A 25,758-nucleotide genomic window follows, 5' to 3' on the forward strand; every position below is an offset into this window, starting at 1 on the left:
GTCTGCCTGTCACACTGTCTTGCATTTCAATCAGTGATCTCCTTAGTAATGTCCTTGTTATTGATCGTAGTTGGGAAATGATTCGCTTGCTCCTGATGTTATTGTTTGCTTTCCTCTGCCTTGACGCCATGAATGTAAGAACAGTTGTTAAGTCTTGATTTGTTATTTTTGCCCCCGGTAGTGCTTCTTTGGCCAAACGTCTTGTCTGGGCCATTAAATCCCAAACCACTTCCTTCTGCTCTTATTTAAAATCCATTGCTTGTAATAATCTGATATATACCTTCTCTAAAACAACTAGCAAAAATCCACCCTACGGGCAGTTTTTCCAGGCCTGAGGTGCTTTTTCGCTTCACTCATGTATCACATCGACGTGTGTGGTTAATTTATCTTATCCTGAATATCTTTGTTACACAACTGTATTGTTAGATGACAAAAACTTGGTATTTGTTTTAAACTCAACAACAGAATATTAAATTGATGCATAGTGAATCTATATGAATATATATTTCTGTGTTTCTAAATTATGGCAAGATCCACCCCAAACCATAATAGAGCCTCCACCAGTCCTATGTACCTGTTGAAGACAATGTGAATTAAAATTTCACATTAGGAGTTATCACTCAATAAGACCTGTTGACATTGATTTTTAGGCCAGTTCTCTTGCAATTTGCTTTTCTCCCCATTTCCCTTCCTTGACAGCAGAGATGGTAACGCGTTACTGTAATCCGATTACTTTTTTCAAGTAACGAGTAAAGTAAGGGATTACTATTGCAAAAACGGTAATTACTTTTGAAAATAAGTAACCAGTAAAGTAACGGGATTACTTTTTGGGGGAAGTAATCAGTAATTAGTTACTGATTACTTTTTTCAAGTAACTTGACCAACACTGCTTGACAGTATCTTCTTCTGCTGAGAAGAAGTCATGCTTCTGCTGAGATCATTTCTCATGAGGGTTCAGCAAACAAAAGATGGATCAATTCAAGGCCCAAATCATCTCTTGGGGTCTGTTTCTTAAGAGTTTTCAGGCCTTCTTGTGCCCTATACTTGTCTAGTTTCCTCAAATTCTTTAAAGAAACACTGCACATCATGTTGAGATATACAAAGTTGTCAGCTAATCTATCTGTGGGAATCACTTTGTGTAAGTAGAAACACAATTTAATGCCTGGCAAACTGTGTTATCTTGCACATTTTTCAAGACCAATTAAGACTTACAAGAAAGAGTTTTTGGAATCAACCTAAAAAAGAAATGAGGAATGGCTTAAGACTTTTTCACCCTATTTTACATAACTTTGCCATTTAATTTTTATCAAGTTGTATTATTAATGGCATGGCCATCTGATATTCTGAATTGACTCCTTAATCCTGCTTGTGGTGTTTCTTGAAGTACTTTTATTGCAGACAAATCTGTGGTAAATATTATTGACAACCCATTCAAAAATTCTGTTATCCAGTTATATTTATTGAAATGCTTCTTTGCAATGATGAGAAATGGACCTCTCATGTAATCTTTCACATGAAGCAGTTTTCAGCAAAGAGTTCAGCTTCTACACAGTGTTTTCAACAGATAGTTCTCCTTCTTCTGCTTTTTTCAGATTCCACTACACGGCATTCACACTGCATTTTCACAGGAAATGCAGCTTTTTCTACTTTCGCTTTAAGAACTGTTTGGTGTCTTTATTTTACTGGAAAGGTTTTTGGGGTCTTCTTCCTGTCTGTGTTTGTTTACCTGTGTACACATCACACTGCTTACTATTTTAGAGGTTTGTGGATTTTTTCAAAGTGTTCTCACAGCAGCTTTAGTTTGGGAGGAATCTGGCTTACAGCAATGGTGTGGCAGGTCTGCACTGTGAAAAAATGAAAAATTTATTACTACTACATTTAAGATGCCTCTTCAAATGCATTATCTTTTTACATCCAAATAACCTGTGCTGGGTTCACTCAAGGGTAATCCACTCTGCAGCCTCTGGTAACATGAGTCTAATGGCTGTTTGTGCAATGGGATCAAGGTGCCAAGGCTTGTGTGCTGAATGAATAGTGTTCACTGTCTCCACTATGCACTGTAAAGTAAATACCTGGTTAATCGTCATGACAAGCTGTTAAGAGGGACCGAGGCTTCCCTGGTTGCCTAGACTGCAGAGATGGTAGCACAGGGGAGTGTAAAAGCTTCCAAAGTCAAAGAGAGTGCAGCTAGAGAACAGCTGCAGTGTGGGTATAAGGAAAAGATTATTGTCTTCACAATTGACAATTTCAAACTTCGAGAACTCATAGAAAGAAAGGTGCAGACCAGCGTGAGGTTCAGTGGAAGTCCATCAAAAATACATAAGATAAATAATACAGCTGTTTGGCAAGGTGAAACACTGTGATAAAGTCTCCAAAAGTTGATTCTGTTCATCTGGATGTACGGTTTTGTGGGAGAAACGTTTCGTCACTCATCCAAGTGACTTCTTCAAGAAGTCACTTGGATGAGTGACGAAACGTTTCTCCCACAAAATGCTACGTCCAGATGAACAGAATCAACTTTTGGAGATTTACTTTGCTGGATGATTGAGAATGCATCAAGACATTCTGATAAAGACACAATAGCTGAAAAAGCCAACTGGATAAAGCAAGGTAGACTAGTAGAAATCTGATTATTGAAAAGAAAACAAAGACTTTACATGATGGATTATAACAACATTGCCCTTTCATTCAACCAATACTAGTGTATTACATACACTCAATGGACACTTTATTGGCTACATCTTGCTAGTACTGCCTTCAGAACTGTTTCTTTTCTACATGCTATATATTCAAAAAGATGCTGGAAACAATCCTCAGAGATTTTGGACTATGTTGTCATGACAGCATCAACAGTTGCTACAGCTTTGTCGAACTCACGTCCACAACGTGAATCTCCCATTCCACCATATCCCAAAGGTGCTCTATTGGACTGAGGTGTGGTGATTTTGAATACAGTGAAGTCATTGTCATGTTCAAGAAGCCTGTGTGAGATGAGCTTTGTGACAAGTTATCTTACTTAAAACAGCCAACAGAATGAACTTTGGTCATAAAGGGATGGACATAGTCCAGAGCATAGTTGGGTAGGCTGCGCTGTTTAAATGGCGCTCACTTGTTACTATAGCTCCCATACAATTACACCACCAGCAGCAGCCTGAACCTATTACACAAGGTAGGATGGATCCATACTTTATAGAGATTCCTACCCTACCATCCAAATGCTGCAGCAGAAATTAAAAGTCAACAGACCAGGCAATATTTTGACATTTTTCCAGTTTTGGTGAAATTGTATGAATTATAGCCTAAATTTCCTGTTCTTTGAGGACAGGCGTGGCACACAGTGAGGTCTTCTGCGTTAATTCATCTGCCCTCAAGGTTTGACATGTTGTATGTTCGGAGCTGATCTTCTGCATTCCTTGGGTGTAATAAGTGGCTGTTTTAGATATTGTTCTCTTTTCTCTGTAAACCCTAGAGATGGTTGCATGGGAGGATCCCAGCAGATTAGCACCTGCTGAAATACTTAGATCAGCCCTTCTGGCACCATCCCGCATTCAAAATTACCTTTCTTCCACATCCTGATTCCTAGTTTGAACTTCAGCAGGTCATTTTGCCTGTGTCTACATGTCTAAATGGACTGACTCGTTGACTCTTGTCTCCTTTTCCATTAACATTATCACAGGAAGTAAGAGCTTCATGGCTTCCATACATGATCTGATACTTTTATCTTGGCATTGTTCCTACATCATCATAACAATGTTGGCCAAGGATAAACATTGCAACTGAACAGCACTCAGTTAGCATTAGCCAAGAATTTAGCTAATGCTTTCAAAGACTGTCATAGCAAACCAGCATGAGTAAGCAAAATTTGGCTAGTAAAACTAACTTGATAATATATTTATTAAATGATATAGATTCATAACAAATGATTAAAATGCTTCCAGAAGAGACTTTTATTTCCCCTAAATTGCAATGCTGTGACTGCACAACGCAGTTTTGATCCTGGACCAACATTTTTATGGTAATCATTGAACAGCACCGACACAGAGATATCAGATACACCAGGCTTCCATTGTCAAACAGCTTCTGTTGCTGGTCCAGTGCTTTTGTACATATTGTGTATTTGGTCAGAAGTTGGTGAAAGCCAGAAATGCTCTTCATTCACTGCAAATGCACAACTTCTTTGTCAAATGTAGACTTGCATAGTAGGTTTGGATCATAGTCTTAGAAATAGAACTCGTCCATCTTGTGTCTTTGCCATCGCTGTCACTCAACTGTAATTTCACAATACCAACAGCCATTGCCACAGTCTGAATAGCCAAACAGTTTACTCCTCTGCAAATGGTCCCTGGCTCTGTTGTATTCCCCAGCCCTCATGTCTTTATGTCCAGAATGGTTTACATTCTGGATAGGCTTATCTATGTGTGGATAAACTTTGCTTTTTTTTTTAAACTGCAGCTGCTCCCATGTGTTTCTCCGACAAACAGCATCTTTCACTGTGTATACTTTACTTTCTATAAAAGGACTTTTTAAAAAAACCTGCCACCTGTCTAGTTGACAGCTGAGTGAAATTTAAAAGCCGTGGCTTTTACATGCCGTTTGATGATGAATCATTCCTTTCTTTCTTTTTATTTCCTTTTTTCCACCCTCCCATAGTGCTTTAAAGAAGCCCAAGTCTTCACAAGAGCTCTGTAAGGATTTACACTGAAAGATTGACACAGTGGATGATGAGCGCTACGATATCGAGGTGAAGGTGGCCAAGAATGAGAAAGAGCTGCTTGTCTTTGTAATGGAAATGAACAGAAGTTTAACTCTGTGTCAGAATTTTTTATAGTTGCTAACCACACCTGTATTTTACCCTGGGTAACCTCCAGCTCTTTGAAGATCAAATGCTACACTCTCATCTTAATCCTCCTTCCAAGATTATATCTATTTACATCTCTAGCCACACCAAAGTGAAATTATGATATTGCATGCACTGCCTCATGGGGCATTGCAGAGATTGGTATGAAAAACCATGCATAGTTGAATGTCAAATTGTATTCTGCAGGCTTTGTGATCTGCTCTAATCCACAAAGGATGCAGAAGAAAGATGTTCTGTGTTAGTGCATATCTAAGATTGCAGAGCGAATATAGGAGAAATGGAGAAATGCTTCGCCCGCTCTCTTTTACTGACCCAGAGTCCCAGCTCGTGATTTTAGAAGATGCTGGAAAAGAAAGTTCATAAGAGGCCAAACCTGATGCACCAAAAGAGGCCTGGAAACCAAACTGAAAAAACAGCATGAAGAAGAAGAAAGTGAAAGTCAGGCTGCAGGCAGCAGCTTACACAGATTTTTTTCCCATAGAAGCTATTGTGTGTACACACACACACACACACACACACACACACACACACAGCCACACACTTTTTTATTTTTTACTGCAAGGCTTCTTGTTTGACATTACCAATATCTGCAATATCTTAAAGTCATAATTTAAATAATACTCAAGTGCTCTTGTATTTCTGCTTTTATTTGGCTAAATTTACTCTAACTTTTAGTTAGACGCAAACTGAAGTGTGGAAATACCTCAGGATTTTCTTTCGACTTGATATTTTGTAATAGAGTTTTGCAGGTCACAGATTACCCCAGCCCACCCCCCAAATGTCCAACCTCAACCCCACCAAGACACAACAGTATTTCAAATACAAGCTTGTTACCAAACGCAAGTGCATTTTGCATTTCTTTGGCTCTACTTTGCATTCTGAACTGTTGGTGGCAGCATAGGTCAGGATGCTGACACCATGACCAATAAGGGATCTGACTCATACTTCCAGTGTTCACTTTATCATAATCTCCACCAGGGGCTGTCCAAGCATCACCCTCCACTCATCCATTCATTTTTATTTATTTATTTTTACTGATGCTTGAAAGAGGGCTGCAGAAGGTTGAAGGATGAAGGACTGATGGCACATTAAATTTTAACCCACAACTTGAGTAAACCTGGTCCTACATGGTTTGATTCTGTAATATAAGTTAGTATGGTCATGAATATCTTTACTGTTGCAGCTTATGATGATTGTGAAAGTACAGTTTGAGTGGTAGATTGTTGAATAATAGGTCATGATTGTAGGTGGCCAAACTACATACACAGTATCTATAAAACAATGCATTAAAAATACTGTTTCCTTACCTTCAATGCTCCATGTCATTTTGTGTTTTTCTTCTATTTTGAACAGATGGTCTTGTTATTATTGACCTCAGATGGGTTTCTGTAGTAATATCAAACATCCCACACAATGTTATATTTGCCCTAGCTTTGACTCTCAAGTCGAAATTATATCAAGGCTTTACTGTCTGCTGCTGTCTTATGTGTGTCCGTGCTGCTTACACTGGAACAAGCTAGAAATAAGACATAGGAACGTCCAGAGATTGCTTGGATCCATCCAGATATAGCTGCATGTAGCTTTATATTTGTTGATGGGAATCAGAGGAGCCTCACTGAGGTGTCATGGGAGTGATTTAGTTAAACATCTGCGATGGGAGGTGCCCACTTAATAACTGGTCACATCCTCTTCCTTACTCACCCATCTCTCTCTACTGTTTGCCAATGCTGGGTTTCTAAAGTTCTCTTTTTTTGCTTTTTTCACACAGTGTAGATTTATGGCATCCTATGTAAAAATAAACAATTCCAGTGGAAGATCAGTAGCCATCAGTGTCGTTACTATGAAATGGAGTTGAATAAAACACCTCTAGCGCAATAAGTGTAAATGATCTACACCGTAAAAAAAAAATCCTAAAAAAACAGTAATATTCCGGCAGCTGGGGCACCAAAATAATACCAGAAAATGACAGAAAATAACTTTCTCATGAAAATACGGTTATTTTCAGTAATGACAATACAGTTTGTTGCCCTAATTTTACATGGGATTTTGCCTTTTTCAAGTGCTTTTAAACATTAAATTAGGAACATTTTAATGTGATTAAACAATGAAATTACCTATAAACAAGGTCAATGAATGCTGCAATATGAATAATAATACTTAAATGTACAGAAATATACAGTTAACTTAAATAATAATGGATTGCATTCATATAGCACTTTTTGAGACCCTCAAAGTGCTTTACAATTCCACTTTATAATTCCCCTGTGGCCATCACCAGTAGGTGGTAAGGTAGGTGAAGTGTCTTGCCCAAGGACACAACAAGTGTCCGAGCCGGGGCTCGAACTGGCAACCTTCTGATTATAAGGCGAACTGCTAACTCTTGAGCCAAGATCGCCCTAAATAACAATAATAATTATTATTATTTGATGTAAAAAAAAAGTTCATAAGAATCATTTTATATATTTTTCCATAGCATTACATTTGAATTTAACAGTTCAATCTTTCAAATAACGGACAAATATTTGTGACATTATGATACATTTGTGAATGTATTTTGGCAATCTAAATATGCATATGTACAGACAGGGTTCCTTTTATTGTTATTTAAAGATTTGATTTCTTGGCACCTGGAGTGTTTGAAAAAGCTCTTCCACAGTGGGTTGATATCTTTTTGCACATTTTATTTTATATATTTTCACAATGCACATATATCGCTCTATAATGTGTGGATCCTTATGTTTCAAATATACTGGCTGAGGGCTACTTTACTGTTACAAAATCAACAAGAACAAATTATTACATGTAACTACTTAAGCTTCACATAAATGCACTGAGTCAGACTTTTGATAAGAGACAACATTTTGCAAAGAAGAGACACACTGGATTTCTGTCTTTGCTTTTGTTAGACTTTTGTTAGAACAGTCGGGTCAGGGCAAGGCTTGTGGTAGTGGTGTGTGGTCAAGTGGTTACACCCGTAGACCTGACCGAGCAGGGATCCATATATATACTCCACTGCAGTCTAATGTTTCGCACATTATTAGTTAAGCAAAGCCATTCTGAAATAAAAATGAAAAAAAAATGAAATATCTCAAAAACTTTTATGGCTCATTGTGAAATCTGGTTTCTCTTTGACACGCATTAGATATTTTTTGTTCTTGATGAAGGATTGTGACATATATGAATATTATCTGACAATTATGTAGTAGTGATATTTGGTGTACTTTAGATTTTATGCCAAATGGCACATTAATAATATATCGGATCAACTGGTTTATGAATTTACTCTTAGAAATCAAGATATCAGATAACATGTATGTATGTATGTATTTATGTATGTATGTATGTATGTATATTGCAGTATACTACAAGGTGTGTCGAAATATTTGACTTTCTGTACCTTCTTAAAATAAGAATCTATTGGAGAAAAATGTCCCAATAGATAAGTACCTTATTTCAATCTTATGAAAACCTTTCTGTTTATCCTCAGAATATTGCAGTCCAAAGGTAGTATTAATGCAAATAAGAGCCACGCACAAGGGAAATAATCCAGCTGTTTGCTTCTGCAGGGGTCCGTCTTTTGATGGTATTTTTGTCTTTGATATTACACAGCAGAGACACAAGAAGGAACAGGAAAATGATTGGATTGATAAAAGTGCTGGGTTTTACTCAAGATACTGCAGGTATTTGATATGCACATCGACCAGCTGAGCCTCCAAGACATCTCAGATACCAATCATCCATCATACATACATAGTCGGAGCAAGGGCTGCTGTATGAATTAATCCATATGAAGTTGATGTCTGACACTAATGGTATTACTTTCTTCTCAAACAGTGTGATGACATCATTAACAATTGCGCTTTTCCACGACTTCTACCTTCACCTCTGGAACGTCAGTTTCACACAAGATGGCAACGCACTCTTTCATCTAATTTAAAACAATATGATGAAATGGGGGAAATGTCAGGGGTTTGTTGAAAGCAATGCAGTGTTAGAACCTTTATAATTGCTTCTGAGGTGTTTTAGCTGATGTAACATTTTGAAGGTATACATGTCAGATTTTTGGCAACGTGAACCTCTCTGGCCTGAGGCGCCAAAGATCTATGAATCCTTGACAGCAGCTGCAAACGGCTTGCAGAAAGCAAAACAGCCTAGAGTCGCAATGTTTTCTTCCCAGGTTTGTCTCTACATGCTCAGTGCTGCCTCTTCTGGCATACACAAGACTTATTGAGCGATGATTTCATTAGGTCGTAGTAGGGAAACTCAGTTAGGACGCACAAAGCCAAAAGGTCCTGAGGAATAGTGCACAGGTATTACTGCAAATTTTGGGTTTGATCTGATACAAGTGAATACAGGGACAGTATTGCAATACCGATACTTTTAACCTATAAAGGCAGCATATCGAGCAGAGATTTGTGTGTCATGACTTATGAAATGAATTGTCATCAATTTGCAAATTCTGAACACATTGATGAGCACTAACACAGTAAAATACACATTTCAGCTTTTTATATAACTTGGTTTTTTTTGAAGAGCTGTGCCTGTCTCTAAAGCGCTTCTGTTGTTTAAATGTGCTACAGGCTACAAATCAAAAAGACGTGACAGTCAACACAAAAACGTTTTTTCAAAGTGTGTGAGGTATATTTTTTTTCATTTCCAAGAAGTTATTCATTCAACACAAATCATTGGGCTACATACTAAACTTAGAGTATAGAAACAAAGTCTGAATCTTATCGCGCTGCTTTCAGTCTGATACCAGTACCAGCGTTGGTATCAATACTAAAGATCATTCTGTCTACCTCCACTGAGGAGGCACAGCTCAAACTAAAGTGTGTGGCTGAGGTAAACAGGTGAGCTCATAATGTAAATATAGCAAAGGCATCACAGGCCCTGAGTATGTGGGCATTGCGCTAACTATAAACGTGCCCAAACCACAGCATCATTTTTGGCAATCAAATTATGCCGTGACTCAGGGTAGTGGAGGTTTCTGAGGCAGCTGTTGTTTGCAAACTGGATGAGGAATAAAAGTCGAAAAAAGAAACACGCAAGATGAAGAATGACAGGTTTATCTTTAAATACATCATTTTTCAAAGAAATTAACATAAACACATTTTCAGATTTGTTGAGCGGAATGGCCTTCTAACCCTCCTCTCTCTCCTCGTTATGTCAGCACACACGCACACTTACTCACAACTGCGTTTGCACGTGTACACAATCAGCAGAGCGTATTTATTTCACTTTATCTTTAAAGAGCACATGCAAAAGAGCACCGGCGCATATGGTGCTCATTTCTGCACCAGTTGCCTAATGCTCTTAAGTTCACTCTTTGTTCTGAGCATCATTGTTTTAAGGGAGGGGGGGGGACAAAGCCGAGCAGTGTCTGCGTGCTGCTGTTTCACAGTAGAAAGTAGAACACTGCTGCTATTGTGTTTGTCATCTCCTAACTCTCTGTATCCTGAAATTGCTGACAGACACGTGGTCAGAAATAGCTGTGGTGCTTTTGGTGGAGGGAATCAAACGAGAAACTTCACTTCTGCAATTCTCTTGATCCGTTAATCATCTCGTGTAAGGGCTGACACAGAGAGTAATGTAAGAGCTGTAGTTTCTATTGAAGATAAAGGTCAAGTGTTTTGGGGTTTGTTTGTTTTTTGTTGTTCTCTTTCTGGGAATTTTGTGGTTTCCACACAAAATTAAGAGATTATGTTATAAAAACCTCTTCCACGGTGATCCCAAAAAGTTGATTCTGTTCAATTGACCTCTGTGTACTGTAGATTTTACCCAAGAATTAGCATGCTTGCAATCTAAGAGATGCTGACATACTGAACGTAGCCTACTTGTGAATCTGTTTCTGTATTTTTCTGTCTGAGCATTTCACAGAAGAGACCTGATCATATATCCTCCATCATTTGAACACACCCTGCTGAATATACACATTTAGCTTTCACTTTATTAGGTACACCTATACATCTGCTCATTATATAATACAGTAGCTTAGGTCATTTAGGTATGTAAACATGGCCAAGACCATCTCAAGCAGCTGAGATTCAAAGTGAGTATCAGAATTGGGAAGAAAGGTGATTTAAGTTGTTGTTAGTGCCAGAGGTCTGAGTGTTTCAGAAACTGTTCTTCCACTGGGATTGGTTCCAAAAAGATAAAATATCCAGTGAGGTGCAGTTCTCTGGGTGGAAATGCCAGAGAAGTCAAATAACCACTCATTACAGTGAAGGTTTGCAGAAGAGCATCATGCACTAAAAACAATGGGCTTCAGAGACAGAGGACCACATCAGGTGCCACTAGTTCACCATAAAGAACAAGAAAGCAGGGCTCCACCCTGCCTTGTATCAACAGTTCAGGTTAGTTGGGGTTGAATGATGTGGGGGATATTTTCTTGGCCCCTTAGTACCAACATAGCAGCGCATCTGAATATTGTTGCTGACCATGTCTCTTTATGACCACAGTGCACACACTTTCTGATGGCTGCTTCCAGCAGGATAGCGTACCGTTTCACTAAGATCAAATCATGCTAAAGTGGTTTCTTGAACATGACAATGAATTCACTATATTGAAATGGCCTCCAAAGTCACCAGTTCTCAGCTTGTTAGAGTACCTTTGGGATGTCTTAGAATGAGAAATCTGCAGGAACTGTGTAAAACTGTTGCGTCAATATGGACCAAAATATGTGAGGAATATTTCTAGCATCTTTCTGAAACTGAAGGCAAAAGAGGTCCAACCTGTTACTATTAAAGTGTACCTAATAAACTGTCTGATGAGTGTATATACATATAGACAGTATAGAGAACTCATTATCAGTGCAAATGACAAAATCTTGCTAAATTATAGCCAAGAGTTTGCTTAAACTGGTAGGAAAAAACTTCATTCTAATGGACAGGGACATTTTTATATCTGTAAAAAAAATAATTCTTGCTAGAGTGAGTAAGTATCAAAGGAAAATTGGATTCCCACTAAGACTCATATGCATGTCAATAGCTTGGCAACATTAGCTAATGAGATATTCATTTTACTTAGCACACATGCCTTTTCAGAGTCACTGCATAAATGAATGTCTTGAGCAGTTATATAATTTGATAACTGTGGTTATTTGTCATGTTATGATGGCTCACATAATGGTGAGCAGTTAAAGGAACTCTGTAACTCAGTTGCCAACACATTATGCAGTCTTTGGGGCCTGCTGGTCTGCACCGTGAGCCCCTTTTTTTGTCCAAGATAAACATCTCATGCGATCTCTGTTGACACTTTATTTATCCCAGAAGGCTTTCTCCCCCCAAAAGTGTGCATTTTCTGCCCAGAGTCACTCTAGATGTTGGGAGTTTTGCACGAGCTCTTAGGAGAGCTGAGTTTTTCACTTTGGACTCGGCGTTACAAGAACAGACCGAAGCGTACAATGCAGCCAAGGGTAGATGTGTACTGTATGTCTTAAAAATGTGGGAGGGGCTTGAGCGGGCTTTGAGTTTGGTTTTATCATTGAGTGTAGTGGAGGACCAGACTGCAGACTAGGCTCCCTCCTCTCCTCTCCACTCCTCTCACTCGACTCTAGAGCTCTACTTTGTCCCGTCGTGATCCACAGGTAAGCGCAAAAAGACAACAACTTTGAACTTTTACAGACGATATCAGACCTTTCGTGGGTGGAAAGTTAAAGATGACGTAAAAAACAAACAAAAACAATGATGCAATAGGCCGCGTTACGATGGCAGATTATCATACTTGGATGTCTGTTGTGCGCATGGGCTGCTGATTTTACTTTTCGGAATTTCTTGGCCGGGAGCCGCTCCCTCTTTTGTGCGCGTTTCACGCTGCTGGTTCACTAAAGGCATGGTGACGTCATGATTCCCAGCTGCAGGCCCAGAGAGCTTTTTTAAAAATGTGTTTTTATTGTGGGGATGCATAAAGAAAAGCATACCGTATGCACGCTCTTGCAATGCGCGCTCACGCCTTCTGATTCTTTAGCGAACAAAGTATGAAGGGGCAGTAGGAAGAAAGAGGGGTGGGCAAGTTTCTCATCGCCAAAGTAGCCACTCAGTGCAGCCTGGTGGAAGTTTTTTTTTTTTTTTTTGGTTTGAAGAAAAAGTTGCTCTACTTTTTGGCCTGTTGATGTTGACTCTCTGTCAACAGCATCCTCCAGACACTAAAGGAAGGTTGTGGTTTTCACCCTTAGTTTAGAAAGGCATTCGTAAAGTGTGCAGAGCTAGGATAAGGGCAGTTATCCTAACTTTGTATAGATGCCAGCTCAACAAATGCCCTTCAAAAGATCAAATCTGAACATAAGATTTTAAATTTCTTTTTTTTAAATTAATGCTTGAGTCCTAAAGACGTCCAGCATCTCCTGCAGACAAAGCCACAGGGCAGTCTTTCAGAGGGCAGGCCTTCTTACTCAAAAATGAATTCTCTTCTCAAGGTATGACATTCTCTGCAATCCTACCACGCCGGAGGCAAAAAAAAAACTCTCTTCGGCTCTCATTGTACTTCAGTTTGGGCATAAAGTCTTTTGATCTCAGCTTTATTACATAGTAGTATCTGTGAAATAGAAGCATGGTAAGTGTAAGAGGGTGGAGGGAACTGCAAAAGGTTGATCTGTAAGGTTTTGGGGTTTTTTTCCATTTTAAATACTTTCAGGAAACAGACAGCACAGTAATTGTCCATGAAACTGTATCCGATAAGTTGCGCAGTGTTTGGAAAACAAGTGGAGAATGCCCTCCTGCTCCTTATAAGGTGCAGGAGCAACCTGATGACAGATGACTGGAATAGCCTCAGGAATGCAATGAATAACACACTTCTAATACAGTAGTTCCAACCTTATGCACCCCACAGCCATCTCATGGTATCTGTAGCAGCCATTCATTTAATGTTCCCTTTGTGTCCATTTAAATTTTTCATCTGTGGAATACAGTTAACACCTTTGATCACCATACCACAGTCTAGCCATTACTTTTGTAATTAACAATTTCTTTTAGGTAACTGTATCTCTATTTATCCATTACTTATCCATTCCTTATAGCTATTTATTTATTTCAAATACTACTTCTTAGAAACTATGTAACTATATATTTCTTTTAGCTAACCATTTAACAATTCATCCTTTCCTTTTTGGTAACTGTTCAACCTGTGTCTATTACTTTTAGTTATATATTTGTACTATTTATCTGTTACTTTTTGTTGTGTCATGATTACTGGTGTGTTGGACCCAAGAAGCAGACATACAGAACAGACCCTGACAAACTGTGCAACTATTTACTTATATAGTCAGTTGTATCATTATTTGCCTGTTACTTCAATTCAGTTTAATTTAATTTAATTCACTTTGTATAGCACTAAATCACAGAAACAGACATCTCTAGGCATTTTATACTTAAGGTAAAAACCCTACATTAATACAGAAAAAACCCTGACAATGCCCTATGAGCAAGCACTTGGCAACAGTGGAAAGAAAAAACTTCCTTTTAACAGGAAGAAGCCGATCTTTTTTTTATTCAGTATGATTCAAAATGAGAGACTCAGCTCATAGAACTCAACAGAAAACTGTTTACAGAGATTAAGACAGATATTTTATTTGGTTAGACTTTTATAGGACCAGAGGGTTTTTTGCAACCACAGATATCGCCATCTGGTGACCTGGAGATAAAATGCCGTTTTAAGGCACTTCCATATCAGCGTAATTTTTCTGACCTTGAGGCTATGTCCATGTTTTATGCTGCCTTTGCTTTTATCCTACTATGTAAATATTTATCCGCAATTTCTAGCTTGCTAAAAAGCTTGTTAAACTATCGATCTGATCGAACAATGTGTATCTATTTAAATGTTTACATAATTACATCTACTGTCTTTTTTTATTATGCATAAATTACTTACAGCCTTACAATCTCTGACATAGGTTTAAGATTGTGATACCTCCGCTGGCTTTGAAGGCCATTTTTATACTCATTAAACAAAGCTTGTGTTGTTTTTAATAAAGCTCCTTTGTGCCTTGTGATTGGCTTGTTGTCATCACAGTAGAGAGTATTCTTATCAAGTTAGAAAGGTTTAATTACTGGATGAAGATGATCACTCAAACCACTCAGATGTGTTAATTTGCAATGAGCCCACACAGCCCACATCATACTATTTCCAACACATCATAACATACAGCCCTCAACTCCTCACTGTTAAGATCAAATGTTTAGGGTTTTTTTTGTTTGTCTCTATGCGTCTCTGTTTATATACGTGTCGCCGAATCATGCTTTTAAAATTTTTTGTTTGATTAGTTGAGCCACTTTGTTTTTAAAGTGCTTCCTGACAACTGCCAAAGTAAGGTTTTTGCATGCATGTTCACACTGTCACACACATATTTAAACAGAGCACACATCAGACTGCAAGCCATACACTGGAAATGTGGTGCTCTGTATGGATTTATAATTGGAACGATATGATATGGGTGCAGAAGAATGTGGAGGTAATTGCACAGAGTGATAACATGGGTTTGGCAGTGTGGGCGAGGGCCAGGGTTAGGGCTGGGCAGGCAGGATGTAGGGAACACTGCCATGCATTTCCGGAGTCTGGCTCTGAGCTGCACAGTGCGGTGAAAGGCTTCTAGTTACTGTATCCTGGCTCCCGCTCACTCTCTCCATCTCATTTTTCATCCCATTTTTCTTTTCTTGCTGATTTAACTCAAGACGTTTGCTGATTATTGTGCCTTATTCTCACTAAAATCAAGAAATGCTAATTATTTGTTTACATGAATGTAATATATGTGGCTGCTTTGTTGAAGTCTAATGCTAGATACTCATAATCCACCACAGCATCATATTCCAAAGCAAGAATCCAGAGTTTCCCTTGCAAGGCAGTAGTTTCTTAGCACTGCTGAGCCAAGGCATTCAACCAAGTGTCTCAACTGAAATTTGAATAGAGTGGAAAACTGACAGAGGCAAATTTCAAACACAAATGATCAGACGATTCTTTTCTCTTTTTCTTTTATTTTTACCCAAACTCCCCATGTGGTACACTTTCCAAACATGAAGACACATCAGTCCAAACATACATTGTTTCTGCACAGCAGGTGCCAGAGCTATTTTCTGGTTTCTTCTCATAACGGACCAGTGAAACTATGTCAAGCATGTTTCCTGTGCTCGAATGTTTTTGCCCGCTGGCTTAATTTCATGCAGATTTGTTTGTTGTAAGAATATGGCATGAGTATGCTGGGGAACCGCAAGCGAAATGAGCACTTCCTGTTTTATCAGTGTTGTCCTTGTCATTAGTGTGAGCACCACTTGCTTTGGGGGAAAAAACGTCAGTGAAGGTTTTAAGTTTGTCTTCTGGACAACAGCAGGAGTAGGATGGGGTTCACCTCATTTTGAAGTGATTGTGATTGACGTGTAGCTAACACTCAGGGGACTCTTGGTCCTGGACTCGAGCCCTACAGTGTACTCTGTGCTGTTCCCCCCCCCCCCCCCCCCCTCCTTTTGCCTTTTGAATTTGATAGCATGTAATTTAGATGTGCTGCATCCAGAACCGCATACTAAGTTGTATAATATTGGTGAGCTTGGACAGACAGATGTCGGGTTGGGGAAGAATTCTTAACTATTTCACTGGGTAATGGCGGTCAGCAAGTGGTAGGTAAAAACTGGTAGGGATGGTTAACTGCTTGTGAAGGAAACCTTAGAAGATGTTTATTTATGCTTTAAGAGCTTGGAAGATGTTTGCGATATATAAATTCCTGTTATTTTCCATGTTAGGAGGAAAATCTCTTATGCCATGACACATTTCCGTGTGTAATTTAGGCTCATATGCTGTTTGTTGTTCTTCGCTTTGCAGCCAAACTGACATGGAACAGTTGTGCAGTGGGAGCAAAGTGTTCTTGGATGTTCTGGCATTTGTTCACTCTACAATTAGGCTCTGGTTGTCTCTTGGGTGATGGAGATTTCTTCTGCTCCTCTTCTTTTTTCCTTGGCCTATAAGAGATTTGCCACTATATTCAGTCCTATTTAACCAAACCACAATTTCATAGCTATTTCCAAGCTGCAGTTCTTTAACACACTTTAGGATCGAGCTGTCTTTTGCTTCCTTTCCTTTTCAGACTCACTCTCAACTAACTTTCAGTCGCCCCGTCTGAAGCAGTCATGTGGGCACAAAAGACCTGCGTTTGAATTCCTCTGAGCTTTAGTCACACTCGGATGGAGAGGGTTTGTTAGATCAACCTCTCACTCGTATCGTTTTCTGACTTGAAAGTGTGATCACTCAAGGCCAGATTGAATAATAGGCAGCACGGCATGTCAGTGTTGGTAATTGGCATATTGGTTCACCATCTGCTAGTTGCCAGATGGCAAGCTCTGCCAGAAGTTTCATAGCTATAGAAAAAAACACAAAAAAGGAATATTATGATCCTTTAGCTCTTACTAAATCTTTAGATTTTTGAGTGGGAGATGATTAAATTCATGAGGCAGCCTTGCTTTATATCTTAAAAGGTAAAAAATCTTCTCTTTTCCCCACGTGGTCTGCATTTCATTGTTTTTTTTTGTCGATGATTGATAGTGTGAGAGTGAGGTCAGCAATCCTAAGCAGCATTTCTGATGTCATGCTAAAAAGTTGCATGTTCTCCTCTTGGTTTCCCAAAGCAGGTTATTCTGAGAAGTGTACAACCTTGTTGAGAGGGGACATTTAGCCTTTGGGCTTCTTCTCCTCTGATAAAACAAGCACAGGAAATGTCTATGTTAGCTTGTTAGCTGATTGGCCTTGTGTTTTCCTTCACCGTCCTCCCGCTGGGACTCCAGAGATGCACAGTGTGTCCCTGTGGCAGAGAAGCCACCTTGTGTGCCCCTCTCTCATAGCAGTTACGTTACTTTTCCTTCAGCACCAATATATCCTTCCTAAGCTTTTATTTTTCTTTAAATTTATCTCAAGAATAAATGATTGATAAAACTTTCATTTACCCAGCTTCATCTCTTTGCCAACTTTCCATTCCTATGTCCTCTCTTCACCTCCCCTCCTCCTCCCTGCTCCTCTCAGCTTTTCGTCTTCCTCCCGAAAGAGTCCACAAAACTAAACAAACAGGGCTAATCAAGAGCCTGTTAAATCGCACTTTAAAAGTCCCATATTTTTTGTTAATGTGGAATTAAGGGAACGTGGAGGTAATAAGGTGATGTAAATCCCAGAGGAGTGTGTGAAAAATACCATTCAGTGTGAACATATGACTAATGAGGTCATATATTTACACGGTTAGCAAGGTTAACCGGCCTATGAATTGTACACGGGGGGGTGGGACAGACAGACAGACAGAGCATTGTGCAGGTCAGTTATAGGCCTGCTGGATTTATGCTTGTGGCTGTAGAAACGCTAAACGTGCCGAAAGGCGAATTTAAAGGACAGCTTGGAGAGGCCGTGCTGGACGTCTGCCATCCTGGGAGTGAGAACTGGCAAGAGCGAGATCAAGCTTGCATGTTGTAATGATGGTAGAGGAGTTAGCTCATACATATAAAACAATCACTGTGTCCTTACATGGATATTCACATGAGTCAGACTTCTACTGTAATTCAGTTTCAGCTTTTGGATGAGCTTCATAGTTGTGTTATTTTTCCAACCAAGTTCTAAGCGTTTAAAAATTCATTGATGTAAAATCTCAGGAGAGGGTCTCACACTTGCTGAGGTATTTAGGGATGCAACCAGCAATAGCTAGGTTTCATTTGACGTAGACGTGACGTCGACGTAAAGCGCGAAATTTGACTGGCGGTCGGAAGTGAAAAAGATAAGCGCAAAATCACAGACAGACAGTACGCAAAATGCCTATGTCCTGTTGTGTTTACGGATGCTCCAGTAGGTCGACCAGAGAAACTGATAAACGGTATTTTAGGGTACCAAAAATAGCCCAACGAAGAGGAGAAAAATGGAAAATTCTAACCGAAAAACGTAGGAAAAAATGGATTTTAAATTTACGTTTACAGTCGGGAGGAGCAGAGTCTGCCAATGCCCGTGTCTGCAGCGACCACTTCGTCAGAGGTAATGTTATGTTTGCAAACGAACTTATTAGCATTAGGTAGTCGTTAAATTCTCGTTTACTTAGTGCTTTTAAGTTAGTAGTCTAATATTGACTTGATTGGGACTATAGGCTGCCCAAGTGCTTTGGATGACGAAGAGTCGGAGGACTGGGCTCCGACGGTCAATCTCGGCTACGAACGAAAACCCAGATCGGAATCAGTTCTCAAACGAGAGAAAAGAATGAAGCTTAAGGCAGAACAGCATCGATGTGCAGAGGCGATTTTGGATATGCAACAGACGGCTGAGAGCCCGGATTTGAGCCTAGTGACAGTGGAGAACAGGCTACTAACCCTGCCATACAATTGCAATGAGCTGCAATCACTTCTCCATCCTCCTTTGCAATTACCCAAGTCTTCAGAGGTGTCTCGTTAGACCTCTGAGAATGGTTTACCTTGAAACAAACAACTGTCACTCTAACGAAGTCCTAAGGATGTGGCATGTTTGTTGACGTTAAAGCCGCTACCGCTAACTGTTAGCGTGTTTAAGATAAAGCAATATAAGAACAAACACTCACCCTTGCAAACACCAAACTGTATCCATCACGGAGACGTTTTGTTCCAAGGTTGTGGACCCACCCGCTGACAAAAAAATTGTACGCCTCCAGACTCTTGAAAGCTTTCATTTGCTGCCTAGTGTAGTAAGAAGTCTGGAGGACCAAGTAGTTGGTGATATCCACAGCCTCGATAGTAGGCAAATCCTTTACTTCTGTGGTGTATTCGGACATTTTCAAAGAATACGGATCACGTCCGATATATTTTTTTAACTATCTGTTTATATCTCTCCCGAGAAACGGGGTCTAAAGTTGCACAATAGCTGCTCTCCTGACTCTCCACAGTGTCCTCCATGTTTACTTCCGCCCTCCACTCAAAAATCGCGCTGCCTCCGCACGTCATCAGAACCACGTGACCGCAACCCAACTATTATTTTTAACAAGAAATCTGCCAGTCATTTGCTTGATTAAACTCTTGATTCCTCCTAGAGTCGAGATAAATCAGTTTATGGAGTAAGCCAAATAACAGACAAATAGAGGAAGTTATCATATTTAAAATGCCTGTAAAAGTTCCAGTTCTAACTTTTGCTTTCTTTTGACTACTCTGACTCAGTGAAAACAAGCCTCAAAGGCAACACTACAAAACCATTTTCAGCCAAAATATCCAGACATTTAGTCCCATGTAATTTTTCCACAGAACTAAAAGGTCCCTAAAGAACATTGGTTGTCTGTGTTTAGATTGCAGTTTAAAGCACTGTTTGCAAAGTGGAATTTATCTTTTCTTGTGCTTTGGCTAAACATGGCAAAAGGCTGTGTATTTTAAATTGGGCAGAGCAGATCTCTGTGGCAAAAATGCTCTTACGCTCGATTAAGCTAGTTTCATTCATTATAGTGGAAGGGTGATTTATGCTACATGTTCAGCGTAGCCAAAAGACAGAATAAAATTAAGCAAGCCCACTGAGATATTAAAAAGCAAATACTGTCCTTACATATAGTTTTGTGAAATAACTTCATTCATAATGGGATCTTTGGGATCTCTCTCAACTTAAAGTTAGTGGCTAATGCAGAGACTGACTGTACTGCAAGCCCCACCCTTAAACTTCCTGAACTTTCAGAAAGTGCTACCCCCTAAGGACTTGAAGGATAAATGAATTTCTCTGGAATTTCACCCATCCCTTCAAAAGTTCTTAGTAGATGTATTGGAAACAAAACTTTAGTTAATTATTGTATGTGTTGCCAAAAGTTACAAATATACAACTTCGACAGCATCATCATTAATTTAACATTTCATTTCTGAAAACCTAACTTAATGTCTTTTCTAGAGCCCGACTAATTTATTAGCCGATTGCTATCAGCTATTTGCCGATCTGTCGTATCAGCATTTATGATGCCTGATAAATAAATATTTGAAAAGGAATGAAAAGATGGGAGAAACACCCTTCAACAATATGGTAAGTGGTGACGTTACATAGTTTGGCCACCAGAGGGCACTCTGCAACATTAGTGTTAGCAATGCAGTTGGAACTACAACCAGCTGCTCTGAGTAGTCACAAGTAAATACATAACAACAAATGTTAGAGAAATCTATGTATGCTTCATATGTCTGAAAGAATATAATATTATAATAATATCTGATTTTAAAATTACCGTACCAGTATCCACATAAAAATGCTAAGGTGGTGAAAGATCGAATCTGTTTATTAGATAGTGGTCTGCTTTGGCTCTCAGGTTTGGTTGTACCTATCCAGAACCAAATGGGCTCCTTGGTTCTGGATAGGTAGTATGCACTGTGTTTATTATAGGCCATTCAGTGGTGGAAGCTCAGAGAGTGAATCAAAAAAGTGCAAGCAAGTTGAAGGATTATAATTTTCTGTAGGATAACGGCTATGCATTAAATTCTGTGACAGAACTTTAAACCAGTCCTTAATAATTGAAAGTATAGTTGAGCATTTGTTGAGCATTTGCATTCATAATACTTGTCAAACCTTTTTCAATCTGATTTTCAAAGTAAGACAAGGCACATTGTTGTAAATGGTCCACATCCAACTTTATCACCTGAATAGGCTGCAGCACAGTCTGAGGCCTGTGTCGGAGCTGCAGTTGGGAGCAGTGGTAATTGTTTAAGAGTGCATTTATAGAGTGTACTCTTTGTGCCTCCTAATCAGAAGCATACTCAGGCGTTTACATATGGGCCTCCGAGGATTGCTCAGGAATGTATTACAAGCAAGGCGAGAGGACGGGTGAGTACAAAAGCTAGTAGGCCACTCCGCTGTTACCACTTCTTTCCACTTCACATGTCACTGCCCTGTTCGGCTGAGGAGTTCGGTGGAGAGGGGTCGAAAAGATAAGTGTGGGGAGGGGAGGGGTGTGAAAGTGATTAAGGGTGAAGATCAAATCACAGAATGGCTGATGCAAAGTCTTTCCTCCATCACTACCAGTAACAAATGTACAGTATGTTCAGGCATACACTCAACATTCTCTTTTCCAGTGACTTTGAGATATGGATACCACCAATTTCACCCCCCCAAAAAAACATTGCTCCCATCTGTCCACCTATCGGAGGCCTTTAAATAGATTAGATCTGTTTTTGTGGATTCGTTTCAGTGAGCATTAGGTAATTTGTCAGTTTTTCTCTCTGTACTCAAACTCGGGTCTGGCAAGGGGACAAGGAGAACAAAAATATGGCCTCAGAAAACCATTTTAATCAGACACTGCTCCGCAGGGACATAGGCTGGCATAGAAGAGCTTTTTACCTCATCAGAGCTCTGCCAGTGGTGATTGGGAGAAACACTCAGTCAGGTTTTTATTGAATAACCCCAGCTCTGTACTGGAGGGGCTTTACTGTAAAAGAGCAGCTCTACAGCCGCCGAGGTGACAGCCAAATGGTACTTATTAAAGTAAGGGCTGATTCATACTATATGCCCTACTGCAGCTTAACCTTGTTGGAGGCTTATAGTTTGGCTACAGTGCTAAAGTCCAGTCACTTTTTTTATGACTAAATACATATGCATACGATTAGCCTCTGATCAGACATCAGAGTTCACAAATTTCCTATAAAAGCACCACATGATCGCATTTATCTAATACGGGCAAGGATTCATTTCATTTTACTTACAATTTGAGCTGTATTATCCACTTGAACTATGCAGCAAGTAAGTTTAGCTTTCTTGGGGGTACAGCACTAGGACATGTCCTGAGGTGCCATGCTATTCAGGAGTAATAGCTGTGGGTCCCATCGCCTCTGCTTGTTTACACAGTACACAGCTCTCCAGCACAAATTGAGCATGACATCTAATGGAGTGTGAGCGCGGATTAATTACCCCCGCTTCTAGACTAATGTCTCCTTCTCTTCTGATTAATGATGACACATGTCACATTGGAGCTGAGCACGGTTAAAACATGAAAATGTTAATGTTAAAATAAGATATCTGCAAACAGAGTAGTAAGGTGTTTTCTATAGATTTAGCTCTGCTAGATATCATTGACTTGTTGTTTTTATTGGTTTGATTCCATTTTGTTCAGGGTTCCAGAAGGATAATGGACGGTTCATTTGTTCAGATGTTGAGAAAGGTTCAAATGTAATATAGTGCATGTTAAGGATGGGGTAGGGTTCCTATTATGACTGGCCTCATTAAACGTGCCTTAATGAGAAACAAAACACCCAGATGACCCCCCCCCCCCCACCCCCACCCCCAGAACAATGGGTGCTTGTTATCAAAGAGACTGCATCGCATATATGACGGTGTCTGGCTTGCATCCCAACGACGGCTTTTTCACAAGATTCTGGATTCCTAAGTTGAGCCTTGAGCTGCGCGGTGCCATTCACTCCTGTAACAGCCACCTGGGAGACCACCTTGGAAAATAGGCCCCTATTAGTTCAGGTTAGACTTAATGACCAGTAATGGTACACCGGCCAAGCCAAACTGTGCAAAAGGGCTCGGGGCAGGCCGAAATGAAATACCAGTCACTCAAGCTCTGAACATAAACACAAGGTGGGTGGTGAGTGCATAGGTATTTCTGTAGGTGCATGTGTATGAGGGGATTCAGGCAGGCTGGCATCTATCCATTTGAAAAAAAGAGTTGACCCAGATGCATAGCACAAATTTCCAACTGGAGGACATGGGTGAACCCCTTTGGACAGATTAGTGGTAATGGTGGTGGTGGTGGGGTTGTTGGATGTGGTTTTGGATTTATTCCCATCAAGCGCTGCTGCTTTGTGAACCAAATCTCATTTCCAGTTTTGCCATGAGCTACAAAAAGCTTGCAGCAATCTCAACGGAGCAACAAGAGAAGCCTCCTAAAAGCACTGCTCAATTATTTACAATTTCATGCCTGTCTTAGATATGTGTTACTCCAATAAATTTAGGAATTAAGAAGCTTAAATACTGCACATATATTAACCTCTGAAGCTGAATTTTATCCTTCATTTAGTGGTAAATGCCACATCATGCTAATGGCGTTCAACAAGGATTTTGCCTTCCATGGTCCAAAGAGTCTTTGGTGTAGAATTAGCATAGGCATTAATAGTAAGGAAAGCCAGCATTTATAGCGGTATGATATGAGTCAATCAGTCACTGAATTAAATTACTTTTCGTCCCAGGGAGATTGAGCTGCAGAGCTTCCAGGCCTGCTGGGGCAGACAGAGGAACATAGTGTAATGAGACAAATACTGAGGAAGAGAGAGAGCTTTGTTATGTCTCGTGAAGCTCTAGAGTTTCCTGGAATTTCTGGCAGTGGATCCCAAAGTCACATAACCACAGAAAGAGAGAAGACAGACGTGGGGTAGCTCTCCTGAACAGCAGAGTTCAAGTCTAAAGAAAGCTGCTCTGTTGTTATGTACTCTGGGTATTAGAGCTAGGGCTCACTTTGGAATCTAAACAGTCATGCTTTATACAGATTATGGATCATTTTTAATGAAAGTATGTGAAATGCCAATGTCTGGTCCAAAAGGAGAAAATTAATATCTTTAACATTCACAAAGATGAGTCTCTGTCCTCAGGGAGGCTGTTTCCTTTGAAGCGCTCATGAAGGAAGTATTCAAGTACGTGCAGAGATCTCCTGCGGTTTCATGCTATAGTCACCTCGGCTTCATCGCTCAGACTTCATCTTATGCTTGAGCTGTGTTAAGAATTGTGTGACGATGTGTCTTAGTCTCGCATAGCTCGACGTGTCTGCGTTTGCAAACTTACATGGATCATGTTTTAGTCCTTAAGACCCTCGTTTGGGCCTTTAACCTTGACGGGGATTTAGAGGAGCCAAAGACATACCCATCCTAGCTGGCTGGCTGCCACACTAATAAGGCAACATTCAGCACAGCCATGCACGAAAGTGAGATCGGGTAAAGCTAGTGAACCTCAGCCCTGCAGAGCCCTGAAAGGATTTGAGGTACGAAAAGGCTGGAATGTATCTTTTGGATGGCGAGGTGAGCTCCCTCACTTAGAGAATGTGCTTCTGCTGTTTCAAAAACAGTGCTCTGATATCTTGAAAAATGTTACTGCAAACCCACTGAAACACATGTGCTTTACAGGATTACTGTATTTACTGGTCTGTATTTGTAGCTCCCTTCATAACATGCGACAGTTGGTGGAGGTGGACTGGGATTAGGATTGGTGTATTTGGCTGAGTTTTGTGCTGACCTCTGCAGCCCTTTGTCAAGAGCTATGATTTGGCCTTTTCATCAAAGTCCTTCTTATTCTAACTTTTTCCTCAGTGTACTCTTTAAATGTTCAGTTTGTGACGCTTGCATTTGATAGAAGTATTACTGTAAAATGATATACAATTTACAAATTCCCGCTGACTAGGATGGCAGATACATTAAAATACACAAAATTCACACTCTGACTATGAAGCCAAACCAAGCCCACAATCATAATACATCAGCATATAACAGCTGATTTTATGCTCATGTGATTAGATGGCTTAGCTGATACTATTCTGCAAATCTCGTGCAATTTTAAGTATCTTTAGCATGCCTACAGTTACTAGAGCAAGCTGCTCCAAGCTGCTTTGCAACCCACCTTTACCACAGCTTTTTACTTTAATTTGTGTTGCACTTTTTCAAGTTTCACTACAACTTGGACAGTTGTTTACAGACAGTAGCACAGCCTTCAAATCAAATCAAATCAAATCAAATCACTTTTATTGTCACATCACATGTGCAGGTACATTGGTACAGCACATGTGAGTGAAATTCTTGTGTGCGAGCTTCACAAGCAACAGAGTTGTGCAAAATACAATAATGTAAACAAGCAAAATACAAGAATGGCTACATCTGAAACTAATAAATATATGTACAATATATAATAGTATATGCATTTCTGGATGTGTATACTAAATATTTTTCTACGTGTGTGTGTGTGTGTGTGTGTGTGTGTGTGTGTGTGTGTGTGTG

At 39.7% G+C, this 25,758-nt stretch overlaps 1 protein-coding gene and 1 long non-coding RNA gene across 2 annotated transcripts in view; both read left to right on the forward strand.

The window, feature by feature from the left end:
• Window positions 1–12,331: 12,331 nt before the first annotated feature.
• cald1a (caldesmon 1a) overlaps window positions 12,332–25,758 on the forward strand; it is a 66,115-nt gene continuing 52,688 nt past the window's right edge. Inside the window, exon 1 of the mRNA XM_085436191.1 lies at window positions 12,332–12,443. The gene's annotated coding sequence lies outside the window, so the exon portion shown is untranslated. The remainder of the gene's footprint in view (window positions 12,444–25,758) is intronic.
• Window positions 18,515–19,731, forward strand: LOC146689788 (uncharacterized). The gene is made up of 2 exons (XR_014916002.1): window positions 18,515–18,838; window positions 18,948–19,731. It is a non-coding gene; the product is annotated as an uncharacterized LOC146689788 (long non-coding RNA).

This window comes from Copadichromis virginalis, linkage group LG17 (genome assembly GCF_057382275.1).
Source record: "Copadichromis virginalis isolate Kocher_CV1m ecotype Utaka linkage group LG17, C_Virginalis_male_GT1.1, whole genome shotgun sequence".
In the NCBI taxonomy this organism is placed as follows: domain Eukaryota; kingdom Metazoa; phylum Chordata; class Actinopteri; order Cichliformes; family Cichlidae; genus Copadichromis; species Copadichromis virginalis.